At 37.9% G+C, this 26,128-nt stretch overlaps 1 protein-coding gene and 1 long non-coding RNA gene across 5 annotated transcripts in view; one reads left to right on the forward strand and one right to left on the reverse strand.

Annotated features, from left to right (window-relative positions):
* LOC309700619 (protein NLRC3-like) overlaps positions 1 to 26,128 on the reverse strand; it is a 220,990-nt gene that overhangs the window by 160,991 nt on the left and 33,871 nt on the right. The gene's annotated exons all lie outside the window — the stretch shown is intronic.
* Positions 10,608 to 13,466, forward strand: LOC309701393. Of its 3 annotated transcripts, none has more exons than XR_014274968.1 (5): positions 10,608 to 10,654; positions 11,091 to 11,126; positions 11,503 to 11,650; positions 12,012 to 12,099; positions 12,682 to 13,466. It is a non-coding gene; the product is annotated as an uncharacterized lncRNA (long non-coding RNA). The 3 variants fall into 3 exon arrangements; XR_014274969.1 differs by having other exon boundaries at positions 10,610 to 10,654; positions 11,063 to 11,126; XR_014274970.1 differs by lacking the exon at positions 10,608 to 10,654 and having other exon boundaries at positions 10,667 to 11,126.

Consider the following 26,128-nt stretch of genomic DNA (forward strand, 5'->3'; position numbering starts at 1 on the left):
TAATATTTAAGTGTTTCTTACTTGACCTGCTTAGTCGATTAAAAAGTTAATTGCCACGAACACCCCTAATGTTATATAACAGACCACAGAAAAAAGACAGCTTTTTTCTGCGTGACAGAGCTATAATAAATGTTTTGTTTTTTTAATGATCCTACTTTTTATAAAAGGGAACATTATTTAAAGAATATGTATTTAATTTAAAAACTCTGTATTCATCTAAAGGGTATAACAAGAAGGGTGAGCTTCCTGCTCCAAAATGAAATGACCAAAATAAATGTATTTCTCTGCAATTACAAACTCTGTGTAAACAGTCTTGGTGTCAAAATAAAGCTAACGCTGGTGAGATGTCATCAGAGCTGTAAATATTACTGCAGATGTTACTATGTCAAAGTTACTGTGACTCAAACATAGAAAAATGTCTTTTTCATTTCCCTCACCTAATTTTTCAAAGTATTTTATAGCATATAACACCTTTGAAAATATGCTTTGGTTCCCATTTAACTCCAGAACATCATAAATCAAAATATGGATATTACCTGTCCACAGATTCATGGTGACGTAACTGCTCTTTTAACTGTTTGGTGTCTTTGCTTTGTTTGGTGTTTGTAGAAATGGTTTACATGAGCTTTTAGCTGAGACTCAGAGGTTTCTGTGGACACTACTCATGTCAGCACTTATATTTCTGACCTCGTGTTATAATCGATTAAACGCGATCTCCTCCCTTTTGCCCCCATTTTTGATGGTGTGGGTACAAATGATCAGGCATGACATTCTCATAATAAATCAGATAAGATACTGCAAATAGTTAATCCTGCATTTGTGTGATTGAAAAGTGTGTGCAATGACACTGTTTTAAAGATTTAGCCTAAATCATTTTGGCGTGAATGAGCCTAAACATGATGACCGGACTAGTGACACCATATCACCTGTGACACACACACACGCACGTATGACTTTGCCAGTTTCAGCTGAAACAATTTCAGTGTTTCAAACCATGTTCCAGAGTTTTTAGGTCACCGTTCATGAGGTTTCAAGAAGAAAATGAAAGACAGATCTGAATGTTTGAAAGTGTTTTGGAAAAACTCTGTAAAGATTAGATGAACAATACTCAAAGGATAAATTCAACTGTTTTATTTTGTTAGATAAGTTGAAAAAAAAGTTAAACAAGCAAGTAAATAACGAAACAAGGTTAAATGAGGTAAGAACAAAAAGTTAACAAGCAAATAAAGAAACAAGGTTAAATGAGGTAAGAACAAAAAGTTAACAAGCAAATAAAGAAACAAGGTTAAATGAAGTAAGAGCAAAAAGTTAACAAGTAAATAAAGAAACAAGGTTAAATGAGGTAAGAACAAAAAGTTAACAAGTAAATAAAGAAACAAGGTTAAATGAGGTAAGAACAAAAAGTTAACGAGCAAATAAAGAAACAAGGTTAAATGAAGTAAGAGCAAAAAGTTAACAAGTAAATAAAGAAACAAGGTTAAATGAGGTAAGAACAAAAAGTTAACAAGTAAATAACGAAACAAGGTTAAATGAAGTAAGAGCAAAAAGTTAACAAGTAAATAAAGAAACAAGGTTAAATGAAGTAAGAGCAAAAAGTTAACAAGTAAATAACGAAACAAGGTTAAATGAGGTAAGAACAAAAAGTTAACAAGTAAATAACGAAACAAGGTTAAATGAGGTAAGAACAAAAAGTTAACAAGTAAATAAAGAAACAAGGTTAAATGAAGTAAGAGCAAAAAGTTAACAAGCAAATAAAGAAACAAGGTTAAATGAAGTAAGAGCAAAAAGTTAACAAGTAAATAAAGAAACAAGGCAGAGGAGAGAAACCCCAACAATCCCCTCTGAGCAAGCACTAGGCGACAGTGGGGAGGAAAAACTGCCTTTAAACGGGCAGAAACCTCCGGCAGAACCAGGCTCAGGAGGGGGCAGTCAACTGCCGGGACTGGTTGGGGGGGTGAACAGAGGTGGAGCAAGACGAGGCTACATCAGTTGAAGAAGCAGTATTGTCCCTCTTCCGGAAAAAGCTGAAGAATCTTTTCTTCTTTTTCATGGACTTTTCCACGAGCCCCTTTTTCTCCAGGATGAGGGTTCTCAACTCATGGATGGTTTCGGTGTTTTGCTCCTCAAGTTTCTTGCATGTTTGTTCCACCTGTTCTAATGTTGCTCGTGTTTCTTCAAGCTGTTCTTTGAGCTCTTTGGATGTTGCCTCCTGTGTCAGCTTTGCCTTCTGCAGGTCTGCATTTCTCACTTGATCTTCTTTGTGCAGGCCTTCTAGCTGCTCATTTCTTTTCTGGGTGTCGCGGAGCGTACACTGCAGGTCTTCATGCATTTTGTCTTGCTTTTGCTTTTGCTTTTGCGCCTGCATTTCTGTGTTTTCCCGCTTCAAGTTGTTGAATTCCAACAATATCCCCTTAATGAGCTCTGAGTTGTTTTTGGCCATTTGATCGATCCTTTTCTGCATCTGTGAGCATCGTTTTTCCAGAGTTTCCTTTTCTCCCTGCAGCTCACTTGTTTTGACCTTCAGTTCATTACAGAATCCTTGCAACTTTTGATTTTTACTCTCAAAGTCCTTGATAGTGCACTTTTCTTCTGACAGTCTTTCTTGCTGTTGCTCCTTCTCTTGAAGAAGGTCTTTATTTTTTTCTTCAGCTTCATCAAGCTTTCTTTGGAGCAGGTGATTCTGTTGGTCCATGTATTGGAGATCCCACTCTAGCTTATCAATCGTGGCTTTCCTGCCTTGAAGCTGCTCGGACATTTCTTTCACTTCAGCGCTCTTTTGCTTGTTTTCTTTGATGAGGAATACAATCTGCTCTCTGGCTTGAGCAAACTTGATCCCCCAGCCCTCATTAATAATGTTGATGTCGGGCTGGCGCTGTAGTGTTTCTTCCAGGTGTTTGTTTTGTGCTTCCATTTGTAAGCACTTCTTCTCCAGGTGAACTTTTTCTTTTTCAAGTTGTTGAATTTTGTTCTGGAGATGGTTGTTTTCACTCCTACTCTCCTGTAATGCCCTTTGGGTGGATAAGAGGCCATTTGGAGAAGTTGGCCGGCCACGCAAGGAAGGAGAGGCGGCGTAATCGTTTTGTCTCGGTTGCCGTAATCTTGGATACATGCTGGCGTTTGTATCCGATGACTCTGAGAGGTTTCCGAATGTTTCTGTAGTGAACGTTTGAAAGCTGCGAACACGAAGGCTGCGAAGTAACGAACTAAAAATTGCTGTTTGTCACCCCTATTTAAGGAAAAAACTTCCTTGTGACATCATCACTCCTAAGCCAATCAGGTTGTCACATGACATTCTGGAATGTGGAATGGGGATATATATATTTTTTTAAACAGTTTTCAAATTTAACTTAATATTTAAGTGTTTCTTACTTGACCTGCTTAGTCGATTAAAAAGTTAATTGCCACGAACACCCCTAATGTTATATAACAGACCACAGAAAAAAGACAGCTTTTTTCTGCGTGACAGAGCTATAATAAATGTTTTGTTTTTTTAATGATCCTACTTTTTATAAAAGGGAACATTATTTAAAGAATATGTATTTAATTTAAAAACTCTGTATTCATCTAAAGGGTATAACAAGAAGGGTGAGCTTCCTGCTCCAAAATGAAATGACCAAAATAAATGTATTTCTCTGCAATTACAAACTCTGTGTAAACAGTCTTGGTGTCAAAATAAAGCTAACGCTGGTGAGATGTCATCAGAGCTGTAAATATTACTGCAGATGTTACTATGTCAAAGTTACTGTGACTCAAACATAGAAAAATGTCTTTTTCATTTCCCTCACCTAATTTTTCAAAGTATTTTATAGCATATAACACCTTTGAAAATATGCTTTGGTTCCCATTTAACTCCAGAACATCATAAATCAAAATATGGATATTACCTGTCCACAGATTCATGGTGACGTAACTGCTCTTTTAACTGTTTGGTGTCTTTGCTTTGTTTGGTGTTTGTAGAAATGGTTTACATGAGCTTTTAGCTGAGACTCAGAGGTTTCTGTGGACACTACTCATGTCAGCACTTATATTTCTGACCTCGTGTTATAATCGATTAAACGCGATCTCCTCCCTTTTGCCCCCATTTTTGATGGTGTGGGTACAAATGATCAGGCATGACATTCTCATAATAAATCAGATAAGATACTGCAAATAGTTAATCCTGCATTTGTGTGATTGAAAAGTGTGTGCAATGACACTGTTTTAAAGATTTAGCCTAAATCATTTTGGCGTGAATGAGCCTAAACATGATGACCGGACTAGTGACACCATATCACCTGTGACACTCACACACGCACGTATGACTTTGCCAGTTTCAGCTGAAACAATTTCAGTGTTTCAAACCATGTTCCAGAGTTTTTAGGTCACCGTTCATGAGGTTTCAAGAAGAAAATGAAAGACAGATCTGAATGTTTGAAAGTGTTTTGGAAAAACTCTGTAAAGATTAGATGAACAATACTCAAAGGATAAATTCAACTGTTTTATTTTGTTAGATAAGTTGAAAAAAAAGTTAAACAAGCAAGTAAATAACGAAACAAGGTTAAATGAGGTAAGAACAAAAAGTTAACAAGTAAATAAAGAAACAAGGTTAAATGAAGTAAGAACAAAAAGTTAACAAGTAAATAAAGAAACAAGGCAGAGGAGAGAAACCCCAACAATCCCCTCTGAGCAAGCACTAGGCGACAGTGGGGAGGAAAAACTGCCTTTAAACGGGCAGAAACCTCCGGCAGAACCAGGCTCAGGAGGGGGCAGTCAACTGCCGGGACTGGTTGGGGGGGTGAACAGAGGTGGAGCAAGACGAGGCTACATCAGTTGAAGAAGCAGTATTGTCCCTCTTCCGGAAAAAGCTGAAGAATCTTTTCTTCTTTTTCATGGACTTTTCCACGAGCCCCTTTTTCTCCAGGATGAGGGTTCTCAACTCATGGATGGTTTCGGTGTTTTGCTCCTCAAGTTTCTTGCATGTTTGTTCCACCTGTTCTAATGTTGCTCGTGTTTCTTCAAGCTGTTCTTTGAGCTCTTTGGATGTTGCCTCCTGTGTCAGCTTTGCCTTCTGCAGGTCTGCATTTCTCACTTGATCTTCTTTGTGCAGGCCTTCTAGCTGCTCATTTCTTTTCTGGGTGTCGCGGAGCGTACACTGCAGGTCTTCATGCATTTTGTCTTGCTTTTGCTTTTGCTTTTGCGCCTGCATTTCTGTGTTTTCCCGCTTCAAGTTGTTGAATTCCAACAATATCCCCTTAATGAGCTCTGAGTTGTTTTTGGCCATTTGATCGATCCTTTTCTGCATCTGTGAGCATCGTTTTTCCAGAGTTTCCTTTTCTCCCTGCAGCTCACTTGTTTTGACCTTCAGTTCATTACAGAATCCTTGCAACTTTTGATTTTTACTCTCAAAGTCCTTGATAGTGCACTTTTCTTCTGACAGTCTTTCTTGCTGTTGCTCCTTCTCTTGAAGAAGGTCTTTATTTTTTTCTTCAGCTTCATCAAGCTTTCTTTGGAGCAGGTGATTCTGTTGGTCCATGTATTGGAGATCCCACTCTAGCTTATCAATCGTGGCTTTCCTGCCTTGAAGCTGCTCGGACATTTCTTTCACTTCAGCGCTCTTTTGCTTGTTTTCTTTGATGAGGAATACAATCTGCTCTCTGGCTTGAGCAAACTTGATCCCCCAGCCCTCATTAATAATGTTGATGTCGGGCTGGCGCTGTAGTGTTTCTTCCAGGTGTTTGTTTTGTGCTTCCATTTGTAAGCACTTCTTCTCCAGGTGAACTTTTTCTTTTTCAAGTTGTTGAATTTTGTTCTGGAGATGGTTGTTTTCACTCCTACTCTCCTGTAATGCCCTTTGGGTGGATAAGAGGCCATTTGGAGAAGTTGGCCGGCCACGCAAGGAAGGAGAGGCGGCGTAATCGTTTTGTCTCGGTTGCCGTAATCTTGGATACATGCTGGCGTTTGTATCCGATGACTCTGAGAGGTTTCCGAATGTTTCTGTAGTGAACGTTTGAAAGCTGCGAACACGAAGGCTGCGAAGTAACGAACTAAAAATTGCTGTTTGTCACCCCTATTTAAGGAAAAACTTCCTTGTGACATCATCACTCCTAAGCCAATCAGGTTGTCACATGACATTCTGGAATGTGGAATGGGGATATATATTTTTTTTTAAACAGTTTTCAAATTTAACTTAATATTTAAGTGTTTCTTACTTGACCTGCTTAGTCGATTAAAAAGTTAATTGCCACGAACACCCCTAATGTTATATAACAGACCACAGAAAAAAGACAGCTTTTTTCTGCGTGACAGAGCTATAATAAATGTTTTGTTTTTTTAATGATCCTACTTTTTATAAAAGGGAACATTATTTAAAGAATATGTATTTAATTAAAAAACTCTGTATTCATCTAAAGGGTATAACAAGAAGGGTGAGCTTCCTGCTCCAAAATGAAATGACCAAAATAAATGTATTTCTCTGCAATTACAAACTCTGTGTAAACAGTCTTGGTGTCAAAATAAAGCTAACGCTGGTGAGATGTCATCAGAGCTGTAAATATTACTGCAGATGTTACTATGTCAAAGTTACTGTGACTCAAACATAGAAAAATGTCTTTTTCATTTCCCTCACCTAATTTTTCAAAGTATTTTATAGCATATAACACCTTTGAAAATATGCTTTGGTTCCCATTTAACTCCAGAACATCATAAATCAAAATATGGATATTACCTGTCCACAGATTCATGGTGACGTAACTGCTCTTTTAACTGTTTGGTGTCTTTGCTTTGTTTGGTGTTTGTAGAAATGGTTTACATGAGCTTTTAGCTGAGACTCAGAGGTTTCTGTGGACACTACTCATGTCAGCACTTATATTTCTGACCTCGTGTTATAATCGATTAAACGCGATCTCCTCCCTTTTGCCCCCATTTTTGATGGTGTGGGTACAAATGATCAGGCATGACATTCTCATAATAAATCAGATAAGATACTGCAAATAGTTAATCCTGCATTTGTGTGATTGAAAAGTGTGTGCAATGACACTGTTTTAAAGATTTAGCCTAAATCATTTTGGCGTGAATGAGCCTAAACATGATGACCGGACTAGTGACACCATATCACCTGTGACACACACACACGCACGTATGACTTTGCCAGTTTCAGCTGAAACAATTTCAGTGTTTCAAACCATGTTCCAGAGTTTTTAGGTCACCGTTCATGAGGTTTCAAGAAGAAAATGAAAGACAGATCTGAATGTTTGAAAGTGTTTTGGAAAAACTCTGTAAAGATTAGATGAACAATACTCAAAGGATAAATTCAACTGTTTTATTTTGTTAGATAAGTTGAAAAAAAAGTTAAACAAGCAAGTAAATAACGAAACAAGGTTAAATGAGGTAAGAACAAAAGTTAACAAGCAAATAAAGAAACAAGGTTAAATGAGGTAAGAACAAAAAGTTAACAAGTAAATAACGAAACAAGGTTAAATGAGGTAAGAGCAAAAAGTTAACAAGCAAATAAAGAAACAAGGTTAAATGAAGTAAGAGCAAAAAGTTAACAAGTAAATAACGAAACAAGGTTAAATGAGGTAAGAACAAAAAGTTAACAAGCAAATAAAGAAACAAGGTTAAATGAAGTAAGAGCAAAAAGTTAACAAGTAAATAACGAAACAAGGTTAAATGAGGTAAGAACAAAAAGTTAACAAGCAAATAAAGAAACAAGGTTAAATGAAGTAAGAGCAAAAAGTTAACAAGCAAATAAAGAAACAAGGCAGAGGAGAGAAACCCCAACAATCCCCTCTGAGCAAGCACTAGGCGACAGTGGGGAGGAAAAACTGCCTTTAAACGGGCAGAAACCTCCGGCAGAACCAGGCTCAGGAGGGGGCAGTCAACTGCTGGGACTGGTTGGGGGTGTGAACAGAGGTGGAGCAAGACGAGGCTACATCAGTTGAAGAAGCAGTATTGTCCCTCTTCCGGAAAAAGCTGAAGAATCTTTTCTTCTTTTTCATGGACTTTTCCACGAGCCCCTTTTTCTCCAGGATGAGGGTTCTCAACTCATGGATGGTTTCGGTGTTTTGCTCCTCAAGTTTCTTGCATGTTTGTTCCACCTGTTCTAATGTTGCTCGTGTTTCTTCAAGCTGTTCTTTGAGCTCTTTGGATGTTGCCTCCTGTGTCAGCTTTGCCTTCTGCAGGTCTGCATTTCTCACTTGATCTTCTTTGTGCAGGCCTTCTAGCTGCTCATTTCTTTTCTGGGTGTCGCGGAGCGTACACTGCAGGTCTTCATGCATTTTGTCTTGCTTTTGCTTTTGCGCCTGCATTTCTGTGTTTTCCCGCTTCAAGTTGTTGAATTCCAACAATATCCCCTTAATGAGCTCTGAGTTGTTTTTGGCCATTTGATCGATCCTTTTCTGCATCTGTGAGCATCGTTTTTCCAGAGTTTCCTTTTCTCCCTGCAGCTCACTTGTTTTGACCTTCAGTTCATTACAGAATCCTTGCAACTTTTGATTTTTACTCTCAAAGTCCTTGATAGTGCACTTTTCTTCTGACAGTCTTTCTTGCTGTTGCTCCTTCTCTTGAAGAAGGTCTTTTTTTTTTTCTTCAGCTTCATCAAGCTTTCTTTGGAGCAGGTGATTCTGTTGGTCCATGTATTGGAGATCCCACTCTAGCTTATCAATCGTGGCTTTCCTGCCTTGAAGCTGCTCGGACATTTCTTTCACTTCAGCGCTCTTTTGCTTGTTTTCTTTGATGAGGAATACAATCTGCTCTCTGGCTTGAGCAAACTTGATCCCCCAGCCCTCATTAATAATGTTGATGTCGGGCTGGCGCTGTAGTGTTTCTTCCAGGTGTTTGTTTTGTGCTTCCATTTGTAAGCACTTCTTCTCCAGGTGAACTTTTTCTTTTTCAAGTTGTTGAATTTTGTTCTGGAGATGGTTGTTTTCACTCCTACTCTCCTGTAATGCCCTTTGGGTGGATAAGAGGCCATTTGGAGAAGTTGGCCGGCCACGCAAGGAAGGAGAGGCGGCGTAATCGTTTTGTCTCGGTTGCCGTAATCTTGGATACATGCTGGCGTTTGTATCCGATGACTCTGAGAGGTTTCCGAATGTTTCTGTAGTGAACGTTTGAAAGCTGCGAACACGAAGGCTGCGAAGTAACGAACTAAAAATTGCTGTTTGTCACCCCTATTTAAGGAAAAACTTCCTTGTGACATCATCACTCCTAAGCCAATCAGGTTGTCACATGACATTCTGGAATGTGGAATGGGGATATATATTTTTTTTTAAACAGTTTTCAAATTTAACTTAATATTTAAGTGTTTCTTACTTGACCTGCTTAGTCGATTAAAAAGTTAATTGCCACGAACACCCCTAATGTTATATAACAGACCACAGACAAAAGACAGCTTTTTTCTGCGTGACAGAGCTATAATAAATGTTTTGTTTTTTTAATGATCCTACTTTTTATAAAAGGGAACATTATTTAAAGAATATGTATTTAATTAAAAAACTCTGTATTCATCTAAAGGGTATAACAAGAAGGGTGAGCTTCCTGCTCCAAAATGAAATGACCAAAATAAATGTATTTCTCTGCAATTACAAACTCTGTGTAAACAGTCTTGGTGTCAAAATAAAGCTAACGCTGGTGAGATGTCATCAGAGCTGTAAATATTACTGCAGATGTTACTATGTCAAAGTTACTGTGACTCAAACATAGAAAAATGTCTTTTTCATTTCCCTCACCTAATTTTTCAAAGTATTTTATAGCATATAACACCTTTGAAAATATGCTTTGGTTCCCATTTAACTCCAGAACATCATAAATCAAAATATGGATATTACCTGTCCACAGATTCATGGTGACGTAACTGCTCTTTTAACTGTCTGGTGTCTTTGCTTTGTTTGGTGTTTGTAGAAATGGTTTACATGAGCTTTTAGCTGAGACTCAGAGGTTTCTGTGGACACTACTCATGTCAGCACTTATATTTCTGACCTCGTGTTATAATCGATTAAACGCGATCTCCTCCCTTTTGCCCCCATTTTTGATGGTGTGGGTACAAATGATCAGGCATGACATTCTCATAATAAATCAGATAAGATACTGCAAATAGTTAATCCTGCATTTGTGTGATTGAAAAGTGTGTGCAATGACACTGTTTTAAAGATTTAGCCTAAATCATTTTGGCGTGAATGAGCCTAAACATGATGACCGGACTAGTGACACCATATCACCTGTGACACACACACACGCACGTATGACTTTGCCAGTTTCAGCTGAAACAATTTCAGTGTTTCAAACCATGTTCCAGAGTTTTTAGGTCACCGTTCATGAGGTTTCAAGAAGAAAATGAAAGACAGATCTGAATGTTTGAAAGTGTTTTGGAAAAACTCTGTAAAGATTACACTGAAAAAAAGGGACTGGCCATCTCTTGGATTTATGTAAGCATCTTGCATGTATTTAACACAATTGCCTCATGTTTTAAAGATAAATGTAACTATATAGTGTAAAAACTACATGATATGCAGAAAGGGTGTATTAAATTGTTTATATCATGTTCAGGTGAAGTAAGTCAATAAGATAGCAACGTTAAATCTCGTGAAACCACGCGTGATTTCATCTCGCGGGCTTTGGATCGTGGTTTAAAGAATGCATCCATCTCAGTCAAGTCGAGCAGCCAACTCTACGTTTTTTGGTATGTCTTGATTTTTTGAATTAATGTTTACCATATTTCAGCCAAATGTAGTTAAACGTCTAAAGTGCCGCCATGTAACATGCTAAAAAAGAGCCGTTAGCTTATTTGCTGTTTTATCTGTTATCAAAGAATTGGCGCTTTTTCATTTGAATTTGTCTTTGGCACAAGAGCCGTAATATCACATTAAACCTAATTACGAGGCACTCATAACATAATTTGGTTTTCTGTGTGAATAGATTTGTCAACTGACTCTTCAGTTACATTGTGTATTTACTGCACCGTGGTGTTAGTGAGATTTTGGACATTGAACAGCTTTAGCTAATATCATCAGCGGTATTATGCTAGCTTACATCCCTACCCCTCCTGCCCTCACCTGCTGTCCTTTTGTTTTTGTTGATGCACATTGAGAGACCACATCTATTCTGCATTTCACCAGGAGTCAGCTGATGGATTGTGGGTTCAAGGTGTTATGGTAAGAAAGTATATTCTATTTTCGCTTAAGGTTTCTGTAACTTAATTATAATAGGTTTTTTATAATTATTAGGTGCATGCATACTCAAATAGACCACCCTATTAATACGACTGAGAAATCCAAAATCTGCCATAGGTTTGACTTATACCTGTATGTATTGTCAGAAAGGTGATTACTGGACTCACATTAATGCACACTTGAACTAAAATGAGGTTGTAACTTGTGGGTTCTTGGGTTGCAAATCAGAAATAAACATCTTTGGATTTTTTTAATCCCATAAGATCTGGAAACACAGTTTTTATTCAACAAAACATTACTGATTATTAACCAAGCACAGTGCCTGCTGTTATTTCAAAATAATTTTATGTCATTTCAGATGAAATGCAGCATTCCAGTGCATCCCAACCATGCCTTTACAGGTTTCTGACGGAGCTGAGTTTCTCTCTGACAGTCTGCTGAAAGTGTTTGCAAAGTGATCAGGGGAACAGGGCACAAAGCTAAAGGATGTAGCTGCCATGATGACAGTAAGAACTTTAAAATTCTTTAACTACAAAGTGTATATGTATTGCATTAGGTCAGTAAAAGATTTTTATGCTGCATCCATTGAAACAGTCAACTATTACCTGTGAGTACTGATTCCACCGAAAGGATGCCATAATTTTCGTCATGCATTTACTGGCCCACTGAGAAAAATTGATCTTTTTAAAAAAATAAATGTTCTGGAAACTATATATCCATAAAGTTGATGTCAAACAGGAACTTTTGATATTGCTTTGTAGATGCTGGTGTTGCATGTTGACTGGTTTAAGTTTTGGTCTGGGATCATTTTCTTCTGTGCTACTGAAAAGTTCACAAATCTCTGTTTTCTTTGTTATAATACTTTAGGATGACATTAATGCTCAAAGGGAGTCTCATCAAAGTGCTCCGCATCTGTGTGAAAGACAATTGCAACATCTTGGTGCAGGAGTTCATGGTGAGTGTTTTATGAGTAGATTGTGGCTTTGCAACATTTTAAAATGCATTTAGTTATCCACTTGATCCTCATTGGACCAGTTAGGACCAGTAGTCCTCTTTAATAATTTGAAGTTCACATGAGGCCTGGTAGTGAACTCAGCCGCCGGCCCTTGAGGCCCCACCCCTGTATTAGGGGTCACATCAGTGTGAAAAAACTTTAAATTTGTCATTCTAGTGAACAAAGGAAAATCCCACCAATATTTACATTAGCTTTTGTTTGAAAAAAAAAAAAGACCAACAGCTAACCAAATTGTGGGGCTGAAAGTCTAAATTCTAACATCTTCTGAGTGACAAAACCTGGATTTCTGATGGGCCGGTGTCTTTCTAAGAAAAACTAATGTAAAGCATTTGAAATTATGTTTTTCACCCTCTCTTAGAAACTCTGTTAAACCATGAATGGCAGCATGGCAGGCCACTCTTTGGCTATAGCTATTTACTATGTTGCTTGCATTGGTTTAAATTACTCTAACATTAGAACTGGTAGATTCAAAAGAGATGAGTTTAAAAAGGAATCTTAAAGAAATGTTTTGTGTTTAACCAGGACTTGACTGAGGCCACTGCACAGATTGAGAAAACCACAATGAACATCTGTCTCCAGAGGATGCACCAGGCAATGACTTTTCTGACGTTGGCATCATCATCGAGCGTATAGTAGTTCTTCAAGATCTGGATAACGTGACCTTTGCAGTAGCCATGCTGTTTGGACCTTTTTTATTCCTTCAATATGAGTTACCCATCACAACTCTGCTACACTTTTGAGGTGATTCAATGGGTGGTAATGGAGTTGGAAGCAACTCAGCTCTCAAGAAAAGCTCACAACTAAGACAAAACTGCTCCTGCAACGAAGCTCACTGTTATGCATGTGAGGTGACCAGCTCTAGGTGAGAGGACATTTAAATCTCACACTTGTTCTGCTGCATTTTTGAAGCTCAATTCCAGGAACAGATCGCAGGGTTCATTTTTATATACACTGCAACTGCCATGAGGACGAGCCGTTTTTTTGTTGTTGTTGTTGTTTGTTTTTCCTTTTGCTCTGTACAAGTTCTCTGTCTGTTTGGCAGCATTTTTAAATTTCTCTTTGTATTTTTTCTTTCTTTTACTAGTGAAGAGATGTAGCATGAACAGTTATGCAGTCTAAATATCCCATATGGGCCGTGTGAAATGGTATTTTCAGTTTCATTCAGTTGAAGTAAGGAACGTTGAATATTTCTAAGCTTGCTGTTTTGAACCAAGATGTCACAGTATGATCAGTGCCGTAATTTTTGACAGTCACTCACCGTATCAATGTTATTTTTGCATCTCTTGAATAAAGGTTTTGACCTGCAAGTGCTAATTTCTTTAGTTATTGGGGTAAAATGGGTAATGTTAATAGGAAGGTGTTTGGCAATTCAGTAACCTAATTTAATGTTAATGGAAACTAACATTACCTCAAATTGTTTAGTTATAATTGTTGTTTAACTGAATCTTGACGTCAGAGGCCTTAAATAGAATGTTTTGTATTGTTCTTTCCCAACATTTTTCAAAAGAAAGAGTCTAATTTCTTTGCTGTGATTGATTCCAGAGAACACGGAAGAACTGACATTATTTAACTGTTGGTTTATATAGATTCAGTAGTGGAGTAATGTCAGTTTAATTCTTTACCTACTGTCAATGCAGTGAAATTAGACATTTTGTTTTGAAAGGTTACTGGTGGATGCCAGCAACCATCTTGGAAGAGAACAATATAATCTGTTATAAGGCCTCCATTTGAAAATTGTGTATTTGATACTAGAATATAATAGCAAAATGTAATTTGAAGATAACATGTAGTATTTAAGTGACCAAGTAGTATTGGGTAAAAGTTATTGAATGGTGTTGGGATAAAGTGAGAAAATTGTGAAGGATTAAAATATTTCAAGAGCTCAAATTACTTCATCAAAACATGTTTAAGTCACATTTTATCAACACAAATTGCACAGGTTTATTGAACATGAATAAATTGTGTTAATTTAACTCAATTGTTTAAGTTGCTGCCAAAGCAAAACATCTGTGTGCAACAAATGTCCACCATTGAATTAAGTAAATCCAACAACATATTTTTTTCAGTGTAGATGAACAATACTCAAAGGATAAATTCAACTGTTTTATTTTGTTAGATAAGTTGAAAAAAAAGTTAAACAAGCAAGTAAATAACGAAACAAGGTTAAATGAGGTAAGAACAAAAAGTTAACAAGCAAATAAAGAAACAAGGTTAAATGAAGTAAGAGCAAAAAGTTAACAAGTAAATAAAGAAACAAGGTTAAATGAGGTAAGAACAAAAAGTTAACAAGCAAATAAAGAAACAAGGTTAAATGAGGTAAGAACAAAAAGTTAACAAGTAAATAAAGAAACAAGGTTAAATGAAGTAAGAGCAAAAAGTTAACAAGCAAATAAAGAAACAAGGTTAAATGAAGTAAGAGCAAAAAGTTAACAAGCAAATAAAGAAACAAGGCAGAGGAGAGAAACCCCAACAATCCCCTCTGAGCAAGCACTAGGCGACAGTGGGGAGGAAAAACTGCCTTTAAACGGGCAGAAACCTCCGGCAGAACCAGGCTCAGGAGGGGGCAGTCAACTGCCGGGACTGGTTGGACTAGCTGCTCATTTCTTTTCTGGGTGTCGCGGAGCGTACACTGCAGGTCCTCATGCATTTTGTCTTGCTTTTGCTTTTGCGCCTGCATTTCTGTGTTTTCCCGCTTCAAGTTGTTGAATTCCAACAATATCCCCTTAATGAGCTCTGAGTTGTTTTTGGCCATTTGATCGATCCTTTTCTGCATCTGTGAGCATCGTTTTTCCAGAGTTTCCTTTTCTCCCTGCAGCTCACTTGTTTTGACCTTCAGTTCATTACAGAATCCTTGCAACTTTTGATTTTTACTCTCAAAGTCCTTGATAGTGCACTTTTCTTCTGACAGTCTTTCTTGCTGTTGCTCCTTCTCTTGAAGAAGGTCTTTATTTTTTTCTTCAGCTTCATCAAGCTTTCTTTGGAGCAGGTGATTCTGTTGGTCCATGTATTGGAGATCCCACTCTAGCTTATCAATCGTGGCTTTCCTGCCTTGAAGCTGCTCGGACATTTCTTTCACTTCAGCGCTCTTTTGCTTGTTTTCTTTGATGAGGAATACAATCTGCTCTCTGGCTTGAGCAAACTTGATCCCCCAGCCCTCATTAATAATGTTGATGTCGGGCTGGCGCTGTAGTGTTTCTTCCAGGTGTTTGTTTTGTGCTTCCATTTGTAAGCACTTCTTCTCCAGGTGAACTTTTTCTTTTTCAAGTTGTTGAATTTTGTTCTGGAGATGGTTGTTTTCACTCCTACTCTCCTGTAATGCCCTTTGGGTGGATAAGAGGCCATTTGGAGAAGTTGGCCGGCCACGCAAGGAAGGAGAGGCGGCGTAATCGTTTTGTCTCGGTTGCCGTAATCTTGGATACATGCTGGCGTTTGTATCCGATGACTCTGAGAGGTTTCCGAATGTTTCTGTAGTGAACGTTTGAAAGCTGCGAACACGAAGGCTGCGAAGTAACGAACTAAAAATTGCTGTTTGTCACCCCTATTTAAGGAAAAACTTCCTTGTGACATCATCACTCCTAAGCCAATCAGGTTGTCACATGACATTCTGGAATGTGGAATGGGGATATATATTTTTTTTTAAACAGTTTTCAAATTTAACTTAATATTTAAGTGTTTCTTACTTGACCTGCTTAGTCGATTAAAAAGTTAATTGCCACGAACACCCCTAATGTTATATAACAGACCACAGAAAAAAGACAGCTTTTTTCTGCGTGACAGAGCTATAATAAATGTTTTGTTTTTTTAATGATCCTACTTTTTATAAAAGGGAACATTATTTAAAGAATATGTATTTAATTTAAAAACTCTGTATTCATCTAAAGGGTATAACAAGAAGGGTGAGCTTCCTGCTCCAAAATGAAATGACCAAAATAAATGTATTTCTCTGCAATTACAAACTCTGTGTAAACAGTCTTGGTGTCAAAATAAAGCTAACGCTGGTGAGATGTCATCAGAGCTGTAAATATTACTGCAGATGTTACTATGTCAAAGTTACTGTGACTCAAACATAGAAAAATGTCTTTTTCATTTCCCTCACCTAATTTTTCAAAGTATTTTATAGCATATAACACCTTTGAAAATATGCTTTGGTTCCCATTTAACTCCAGAACATCATAAATCAAAATATGGATATTACCTGTCCACAGATTCATGGTGACGTAACTGCTCTTTTAACTGTTTGGTGTCTTTGCTTTGTTTGGTGTTTGTAGAAATGGTTTACATGAGCTTTTAGCTGAGACTCAGAGGTTTCTGTGGACACTACTCATGTCAGCACTTATATTTCTGACCTCGTGTTATAATCGATTAAACGCGATCTCCTCCCTTTTGCCCCCATTTTTGATGGTGTGGGTACAAATGATCAGGCATGACATTCTCATAATAAATCAGATAAGATACTGCAAATAGTTAATCCTGCATTTGTGTGATTGAAAAGTGTGTGCAATGACACTGTTTTAAAGATTTAGCCTAAATCATTTTGGCGTGAATGAGCCTAAACATGATGACCGGACTAGTGACACCATATCACCTGTGACACACACACACGCACGTATGACTTTGCCAGTTTCAGCTGAAACAATTTCAGTGTTTCAAACCATGTTCCAGAGTTTTTAGGTCACCGTTCATGAGGTTTCAAGAAGAAAATGAAAGACAGATCTGAATGTTTGAAAGTGTTTTGGAAAAACTCTGTAAAGATTAGATGAACAATACTCAAAGGATAAATTCAACTGTTTTATTTTGTTAGATAAGTTGAAAAAAAAGTTAAACAAGCAAGTAAATAACGAAACAAGGTTAAATGAGGTAAGAACAAAAAGTTAACAAGCAAATAAAGAAACAAGGTTAAATGAGGTAAGAACAAAAAGTTAACAAGTAAATAAAGAAACAAGGTTAAATGAAGTAAGAGCAAAAAGTTAACAAGCAAATAAAGAAACAAGGTTAAATGAAGTAAGAACAAAAAGTTAAGTAAATAAAGAAACAAGGTTAAATGAGGTAAGAACAAAAAGTTAACAAGTAAATAAAGAAACAAGGTTAAATGAGGTAAGAACAAAAAGTTAACAAGCAAATAAAGAAACAAGGTAGAGGAGAGAAACCCCAACAATCCCCTCTGAGCAAGCACTAGGCGACAGTGGGGAGGAAAAACTGCCTTTAAACGGGCAGAAACCTCCGGCAGAACCAGGCTCAGGAGGGGGCAGTCAACTGCCGGGACTGGTTGGGGGGGTGAACAGAGGTGGAGCAAGACGAGGCTACATCAGTTGAAGAAGCAGTATTGTCCCTCTTCCGGAAAAAGCTGAAGAATCTTTTCTTCTTTTTCATGGACTTTTCCACGAGCCCCTTTTTCTCCAGGATGAGGGTTCTCAACTCATGGATGGTTTCGGTGTTTTGCTCCTCAAGTTTCTTGCATGTTTGTTCCACCTGTTCTAATGTTGCTCGTGTTTCTTCAAGCTGTTCTTTGAGCTCTTTGGATGTTGCCTCCTGTGTCAGCTTTGCCTTCTGCAGGTCTGCATTTCTCACTTGATCTTCTTTGTGCAGGCCTTCTAGCTGCTCATTTCTTTTCTGGGTGTCGCGGAGCGTACACTGCAGGTCTTCATGCATTTTGTCTTGCTTTTGCTTTTGCGCCTGCATTTCTGTGTTTTCCCGCTTCAAGTTGTTGAATTCCAACAATATCCCCTTAATGAGCTCTGAGTTGTTTTTGGCCATTTGATCGATCCTTTTCTGCATCTGTGAGCATCGTTTTTCCAGAGTTTCCTTTTCTCCCTGCAGCTCACTTGTTTTGACCTTCAGTTCATTACAGAATCCTTGCAACTTTTGATTTTTACTCTCAAAGTCCTTGATAGTGCACTTTTCTTCTGACAGTCTTTCTTGCTGTTGCTCCTTCTCTTGAAGAAGGTCTTTATTTTTTTCTTCAGCTTCATCAAGCTTTCTTTGGAGCAGGTGATTCTGTTGGTCCATGTATTGGAGATCCCACTCTAGCTTATCAATCGTGGCTTTCCTGCCTTGAAGCTGCTCGGACATTTCTTTCACTTCAGCGCTCTTTTGCTTGTTTTCTTTGATGAGGAATACAATCTGCTCTCTGGCTTGAGCAAACTTGATCCCCCAGCCCTCATTAATAATGTTGATGTCGGGCTGGCGCTGTAGTGTTTCTTCCAGGTGTTTGTTTTGTGCTTCCATTTGTAAGCACTTCTTCTCCAGGTGAACTTTTTCTTTTTCAAGTTGTTGAATTTTGTTCTGGAGATGGTTGTTTTCACTCCTACTCTCCTGTAATGCCCTTTGGGTGGATAAGAGGCCATTTGGAGAAGTTGGCCGGCCACGCAAGGAAGGAGAGGCGGCGTAATCGTTTTGTCTCGGTTGCCGTAATCTTGGATACATGCTGGCGTTTGTATCCGATGACTCTGAGAGGTTTCCGAATGTTTCTGTAGTGAACGTTTGAAAGCTGCGAACACGAAGGCTGCGAAGTAACGAACTAAAAATTGCTGTTTGTCACCCCTATTTAAGGAAAAACTTCCTTGTGACATCATCACTCCTAAGCCAATCAGGTTGTCACATGACATTCTGGAATGTGGAATGGGGATATATATATATTTTTAAACAGTTTTCAAATTTAACTTAATATTTAAGTGTTTCTTACTTGACCTGCTTAGTCGATTAAAAAGTTAATTGCCACGAACACCCCTAATGTTATATAACAGACCACAGAAAAAAGACAGCTTTTTTCTGCGTGACAGAGCTATAATAAATGTTTTGTTTTTTTAATGATCCTACTTTTTATAAAAGGGAACATTATTTAAAGAATATGTATTTAATTTAAAAACTCTGTATTCATCTAAAGGGTATAACAAGAAGGGTGAGCTTCCTGCTCCAAAATGAAATGACCAAAATAAATGTATTTCTCTGCAATTACAAACTCTGTGTAAACAGTCTTGGTGTCAAAATAAAGCTAACGCTGGTGAGATGTCATCAGAGCTGTAAATATTACTGCAGATGTTACTATGTCAAAGTTACTGTGACTCAAACATAGAAAAATGTCTTTTTCATTTCCCTCACCTAATTTTTCAAAGTATTTTATAGCATATAACACCTTTGAAAATATGCTTTGGTTCCCATTTAACTCCAGAACATCATAAATCAAAATATGGATATTACCTGTCCACAGATTCATGGTGACGTAACTGCTCTTTTAACTGTTTGGTGTCTTTGCTTTGTTTGGTGTTTGTAGAAATGGTTTACATGAGCTTTTAGCTGAGACTCAGAGGTTTCTGTGGACACTACTCATGTCAGCACTTATATTTCTGACCTCGTGTTATAATCGATTAAACGCGATCTCCTCCCTTTTGCCCCCATTTTTGATGGTGTGGGTACAAATGATCAGGCATGACATTCTCATAATAAATCAGATAAGATACTGCAAATAGTTAATCCTGCATTTGTGTGATTGAAAAGTGTGTGCAATGACACTGTTTTAAAGATTTAGCCTAAATCATTTTGGCGTGAATGAGCCTAAACATGATGACCGGACTAGTGACACCATATCACCTGTGACACTCACACACGCACGTATGACTTTGCCAGTTTCAGCTGAAACAATTTCAGTGTTTCAAACCATGTTCCAGAGTTTTTAGGTCACCGTTCATGAGGTTTCAAGAAGAAAATGAAAGACAGATCTGAATGTTTGAAAGTGTTTTGGAAAAACTCTGTAAAGATTAGATGAACAATACTCAAAGGATAAATTCAACTGTTTTATTTTGTTAGATAAGTTGAAAAAAAAGTTAAACAAGCAAGTAAATAACGAAACAAGGTTAAATGAGGTAAGAACAAAAAGTCAACAAGCAAATAAAGAAACAAGGTTAAATGAGGTAAGAACAAAAAGTTAACAAGCAAATAAAGAAACAAGGTTAAATGAGGTAAGAACAAAAAGTTAACAAGCAAATAAAGAAACAAGGTTAAATGAGGTAAGAACAAAAAGTTAACAAGTAAATAAAGAAACAAGGTTAAATGAGGTAAGAACAAAAAGTTAACAAGTAAATAAAGAAACAAGGTAGAGGAGAGAAACCCCAACAATCCCCTCTGAGCAAGCACTAGGCGACAGTGGGGAGGAAAAACTGCCTTTAAACGGGCAGAAACCTCCGGCAGAACCAGGCTCAGGAGGGGGCAGTCAACTGCCGGGACTGGTTGGGGGGGTGAACAGAGGTGGAGCAAGACGAGGCTACATCAGTTGAAGAAGCAGTATTGTCCCTCTTCCGGAAAAAGCTGAAGAATCTTTTCTTCTTTTTCATGGACTTTTCCACGAGCCCCTTTTTCTCCAGGATGAGGGTTCTCAACTCATGGATGGTTTCGGTGTTTTGCTCCTCAAGTTTCTTGCATGTTTGTTCCACCTGTTCTAATGTTGCTCGTGTTTCTTCAAGCTGTTCTTTGAGCTCTTTGGATGTTGCCTCCTGTGTCAGCTTTGCCTTCTGCAGGTCTGCATTTCTCACTTGATCTTCTTTGTGCAGGCCTTCTAGCTGCTCATTTCTTTTCTGGGTGTCGCGGAGCGTACACTGCAGGTCTTCATGCATTTTGTCTTGCTTTTGCTTTTGCGCCTGCATTTCTGTGTTTTCCCGCTTCAAGTTGTTGAATTCCAACAATATCCCCTTAATGAGCTCTGAGTTGTTTTTGGCCATTTGATCGATCCTTTTCTGCATCTGTGAGCATCGTTTTTCCAGAGTTTCCTTTTCTCCCTGCAGCTCACTTGTTTTGACCTTCAGTTCATTACAGAATCCTTGCAACTTTTGATTTTTACTCTCAAAGTCCTTGATAGTGCACTTTTCTTCTGACAGTCTTTCTTGCTGTTGCTCCTTCTCTTGAAGAAGGTCTTTATTTTTTTCTTCAGCTTCATCAAGCTTTCTTTGGAGCAGGTGATTCTGTTGGTCCATGTATTGGAGATCCCACTCTAGCTTATCAATCGTGGCTTTCCTGCCTTGAAGCTGCTCGGACATTTCTTTCACTTCAGCGCTCTTTTGCTTGTTTTCTTTGATGAGGAATACAATCTGCTCTCTGGCTTGAGCAAACTTGATCCCCCAGCCCTCATTAATAATGTTGATGTCGGGCTGGCGCTGTAGTGTTTCTTCCAGGTGTTTGTTTTGTGCTTCCATTTGTAAGCACTTCTTCTCCAGGTGAACTTTTTCTTTTTCAAGTTGTTGAATTTTGTTCTGGAGATGGTTGTTTTCACTCCTACTCTCCTGTAATGCCCTTTGGGTGGATAAGAGGCCATTTGGAGAAGTTGGCCGGCCACGCAAGGAAGGAGAGGCGGCGTAATCGTTTTGTCTCGGTTGCCGTAATCTTGGATACATGCTGGCGTTTGTATCCGATGACTCTGAGAGGTTTCCGAATGTTTCTGTAGTGAACGTTTGAAAGCTGCGAACACGAAGGCTGCGAAGTAACGAACTAAAAATTGCTGTTTGTCACCCCTATTTAAGGAAAAACTTCCTTGTGACATCATCACTCCTAAGCCAATCAGGTTGTCACATGACATTCTGGAATGTGGAATGGGGATATATATATATTTTTAAACAGTTTTCAAATTTAACTTAATATTTAAGTGTTTCTTACTTGACCTGCTTAGTCGATTAAAAAGTTAATTGCCACGAACACCCCTAATGTTATATAACAGACCACAGAAAAAAGACAGCTTTTTTCTGCGTGACAGAGCTATAATAAATGTTTTGTTTTTTTAATGATCCTACTTTTTATAAAAGGGAACATTATTTAAAGAATATGTATTTAATTTAAAAACTCTGTATTCATCTAAAGGGTATAACAAGAAGGGTGAGCTTCCTGCTCCAAAATGAAATGACCAAAATAAATGTATTTCTCTGCAATTACAAACTCTGTGTAAACAGTCTTGGTGTCAAAATAAAGCTAACGCTGGTGAGATGTCATCAGAGCTGTAAATATTACTGCAGATGTTACTATGTCAAAGTTACTGTGACTCAAACATAGAAAAATGTCTTTTTCATTTCCCTCACCTAATTTTTCAAAGTATTTTATAGCATATAACACCTTTGAAAATATGCTTTGGTTCCCATTTAACTCCAGAACATCATAAATCAAAATATGGATATTACCTGTCCACAGATTCATGGTGACGTAACTGCTCTTTTAACTGTTTGGTGTCTTTGCTTTGTTTGGTGTTTGTAGAAATGGTTTACATGAGCTTTTAGCTGAGACTCAGAGGTTTCTGTGGACACTACTCATGTCAGCACTTATATTTCTGACCTCGTGTTATAATCGATTAAACGCGATCTCCTCCCTTTTGCCCCCATTTTTGATGGTGTGGGTACAAATGATCAGGCATGACATTCTCATAATAAATCAGATAAGATACTGCAAATAGTTAATCCTGCATTTGTGTGATTGAAAAGTGTGTGCAATGACACTGTTTTAAAGATTTAGCCTAAATCATTTTGGCGTGAATGAGCCTAAACATGATGACCGGACTAGTGACACCATATCACCTGTGACACTCACACACGCACGTATGACTTTGCCAGTTTCAGCTGAAACAATTTCAGTGTTTCAAACCATGTTCCAGAGTTTTTAGGTCACCGTTCATGAGGTTTCAAGAAGAAAATGAAAGACAGATCTGAATGTTTGAAAGTGTTTTGGAAAAACTCTGTAAAGATTAGATGAACAATACTCAAAGGATAAATTCAACTGTTTTATTTTGTTAGATAAGTTGAAAAAAAAGTTAAACAAGCAAGTAAATAACGAAACAAGGTTAAATGAGGTAAGAACAAAAAGTCAACAAGCAAATAAAGAAACAAGGTTAAATGAGGTAAGAACAAAAAGTTAACAAGCAAATAAAGAAACAAGGTTAAATGAGGTAAGAACAAAAAGTTAACAAGCAAATAAAGAAACAAGGTTAAATGAGGTAAGAACAAAAAGTTAACAAGTAAATAAAGAAACAAGGTTAAATGAGGTAAGAACAAAAAGTTAACAAGTAAATAAAGAAACAAGGTAGAGGAGAGAAACCCCAACAATCCCCTCTGAGCAAGCACTAGGCGACAGTGGGGAGGAAAAACTGCCTTTAAACGGGCAGAAACCTCCGGCAGAACCAGGCTCAGGAGGGGGCAGTCAACTGCCGGGACTGGTTGGGGGGGTGAACAGAGGTGGAGCAAGACGAGGCTACATCAGTTGAAGAAGCAGTATTGTCCCTCTTCCGGAAAAAGCTGAAGAATCTTTTCTTCTTTTTCATGGACTTTTCCACGAGCCCCTTTTTCTCCAGGATGAGGGTTCTCAACTCATGGATGGTTTCGGTGTTTTGCTCCTCAAGTTTCTTGCATGTTTGTTCCACCTGTTCTAATGTTGCTCGTGTTTCTTCAAGCTGTTCTTTGAGCTCTTTGGATGTTGCCTCCTGTGTCAGCTTTGCCTTCTGCAGGTCTGCATTTCTCACTTGATCTTCTTTGTGCAGGCCTTCTAGCTGCTCATTTCTTTTCTGGGTGTCGCGGAGCGTACACTGCAGGTCTTCATGCATTTTGTCTTGCTTTTGCTTTTGCGCCTGCATTTCTGTGTTTTCCCGCTTCAAGTTGTTGAATTCCAACAATATCCCCTTAATGAGCTCTGAGTTGTTTTTGGCCATTTGATCGATCCTTTTCTGCATCTGTGAGCATCGTTTTTCCAGAGTTTCCTTTTCTCCCTGCAGCTCACTTGTTTTGACCTTCAGTTCATTACAGAATCCTTGCAACTTTTGATTTTTACTCTCAAAGTCCTTGATAGTGCACTTTTCTTCTGACAGTCTTTCTTGCTGTTGCTCCTTCTCTTGAAGAAGGTCTTTATTTTTTTCTTCAGCTTCATCAAGCTTTCTTTGGAGCAGGTGATTCTGTTGGTCCATGTATTGGAGATCCCACTCTAGCTTATCAATCGTGGCTTTCCTGCCTTGAAGCTGCTCGGACATTTCTTTCACTTCAGCGCTCTTTTGCTTGTTTTCTTTGATGAGGAATACAATCTGCTCTCTGGCTTGAGCAAACTTGATCCCCCAGCCCTCATTAATAATGTTGATGTCGGGCTGGCGCTGTAGTGTTTCTTCCAGGTGTTTGTTTTGTGCTTCCATTTGTAAGCACTTCTTCTCCAGGTGAACTTTTTCTTTTTCAAGTTGTTGAATTTTGTTCTGGAGATGGTTGTTTTCACTCCTACTCTCCTGTAATGCCCTTTGGGTGGATAAGAGGCCATTTGGAGAAGTTGGCCGGCCACGCAAGGAAGGAGAGGCGGCGTAATCGTTTTGTCTCGGTTGCCGTAATCTTGGATACATGCTGGCGTTTGTATCCGATGACTCTGAGAGGTTTCCGAATGTTTCTGTAGTGAACGTTTGAAAGCTGCGAACACGAAGGCTGCGAAGTAACGAACTAAAAATTGCTGTTTGTCACCCCTATTTAAGGAAAAACTTCCTTGTGACATCATCACTCCTAAGCCAATCAGGTTGTCACATGACATTCTGGAATGTGGAATGGGGATATATATTTTTTTTTAAACAGTTTTCAAATTTAACTTAATATTTAAGTGTTTCTTACTTGACCTGCTTAGTCGATTAAAAAGTTAATTGCCACGAACACCCCTAATGTTATATAACAGACCACAGAAAAAAGACAGCTTTTTTCTGCGTGACAGAGCTATAATAAATGTTTTGTTTTTTTAATGATCCTACTTTTTATAAAAGGGAACATTATTTAAAGAATATGTATTTAATTTAAAAACTCTGTATTCATCTAAATGGTATAACAAGAAGGGTGAGCTTCCTGCTCCAAAATGAAATGACCAAAATAAATGTATTTCTCTGCAATTACAAACTCTGTGTAAACAGTCTTGGTGTCAAAATAAAGCTAACGCTGGTGAGATGTCATCAGAGCTGTAAATATTACTGCAGATGTTACTATGTCAAAGTTACTGTGACTCAAACATAGAAAAATGTCTTTTTCATTTCCCTCACCTAATTTTTCAAAGTATTTTATAGCATATAACACCTTTGAAAATATGCTTTGGTTCCCATTTAACTCCAGAACATCATAAATCAAAATATGGATATTACCTGTCCACAGATTCATGGTGACGTAACTGCTCTTTTAACTGTTTGGTGTCTTTGCTTTGTTTGGTGTTTGTAGAAATGGTTTACATGAGCTTTTAGCTGAGACTCAGAGGTTTCTGTGGACACTACTCATGTCAGCACTTATATTTCTGACCTCGTGTTATAATCGATTAAACGCGATCTCCTCCCTTTTGCCCCCATTTTTGATGGTGTGGGTACAAATGATCAGGCATGACATTCTCATAATAAATCAGATAAGATACTGCAAATAGTTAATCCTGCATTTGTGTGATTGAAAAGTGTGTGCAATGACACTGTTTTAAAGATTTAGCCTAAATCATTTTGGCGTGAATGAGCCTAAACATGATGACCGGACTAGTGACACCATATCACCTGTGACACTCACACACGCACGTATGACTTTGCCAGTTTCAGCTGAAACAATTTCAGTGTTTCAAACCATGTTCCAGAGTTTTTAGGTCACCGTTCATGAGGTTTCAAGAAGAAAATGAAAGACAGATCTGAATGTTTGAAAGTGTTTTGGAAAAACTCTGTAAAGATTAGATGAACAATACTCAAAGGATAAATTCAACTGTTTTATTTTGTTAGATAAGTTGAAAAAAAAGTTAAACAAGCAAGTAAATAACGAAACAAGGTTAAATGAGGTAAGAACAAAAAGTTAACAAGCAAATAAAGAAACAAGGTTAAATGAGGTAAGAACAAAAAGTTAACAAGTAAATAAAGAAACAAGGTTAAATGAAGTAAGAGCAAAAAGTTAACAAGCAAATAAAGAAACAAGGTTAAATGAAGTAAGAACAAAAAGTTAAGTAAATAAAGAAACAAGGTTAAATGAGGTAAGAA

Source organism: Aulonocara stuartgranti (genome assembly GCF_965226115.1).
Source record: "Aulonocara stuartgranti genome assembly, chromosome: 3".
Taxonomy (NCBI): domain Eukaryota; kingdom Metazoa; phylum Chordata; class Actinopteri; order Cichliformes; family Cichlidae; genus Aulonocara; species Aulonocara stuartgranti.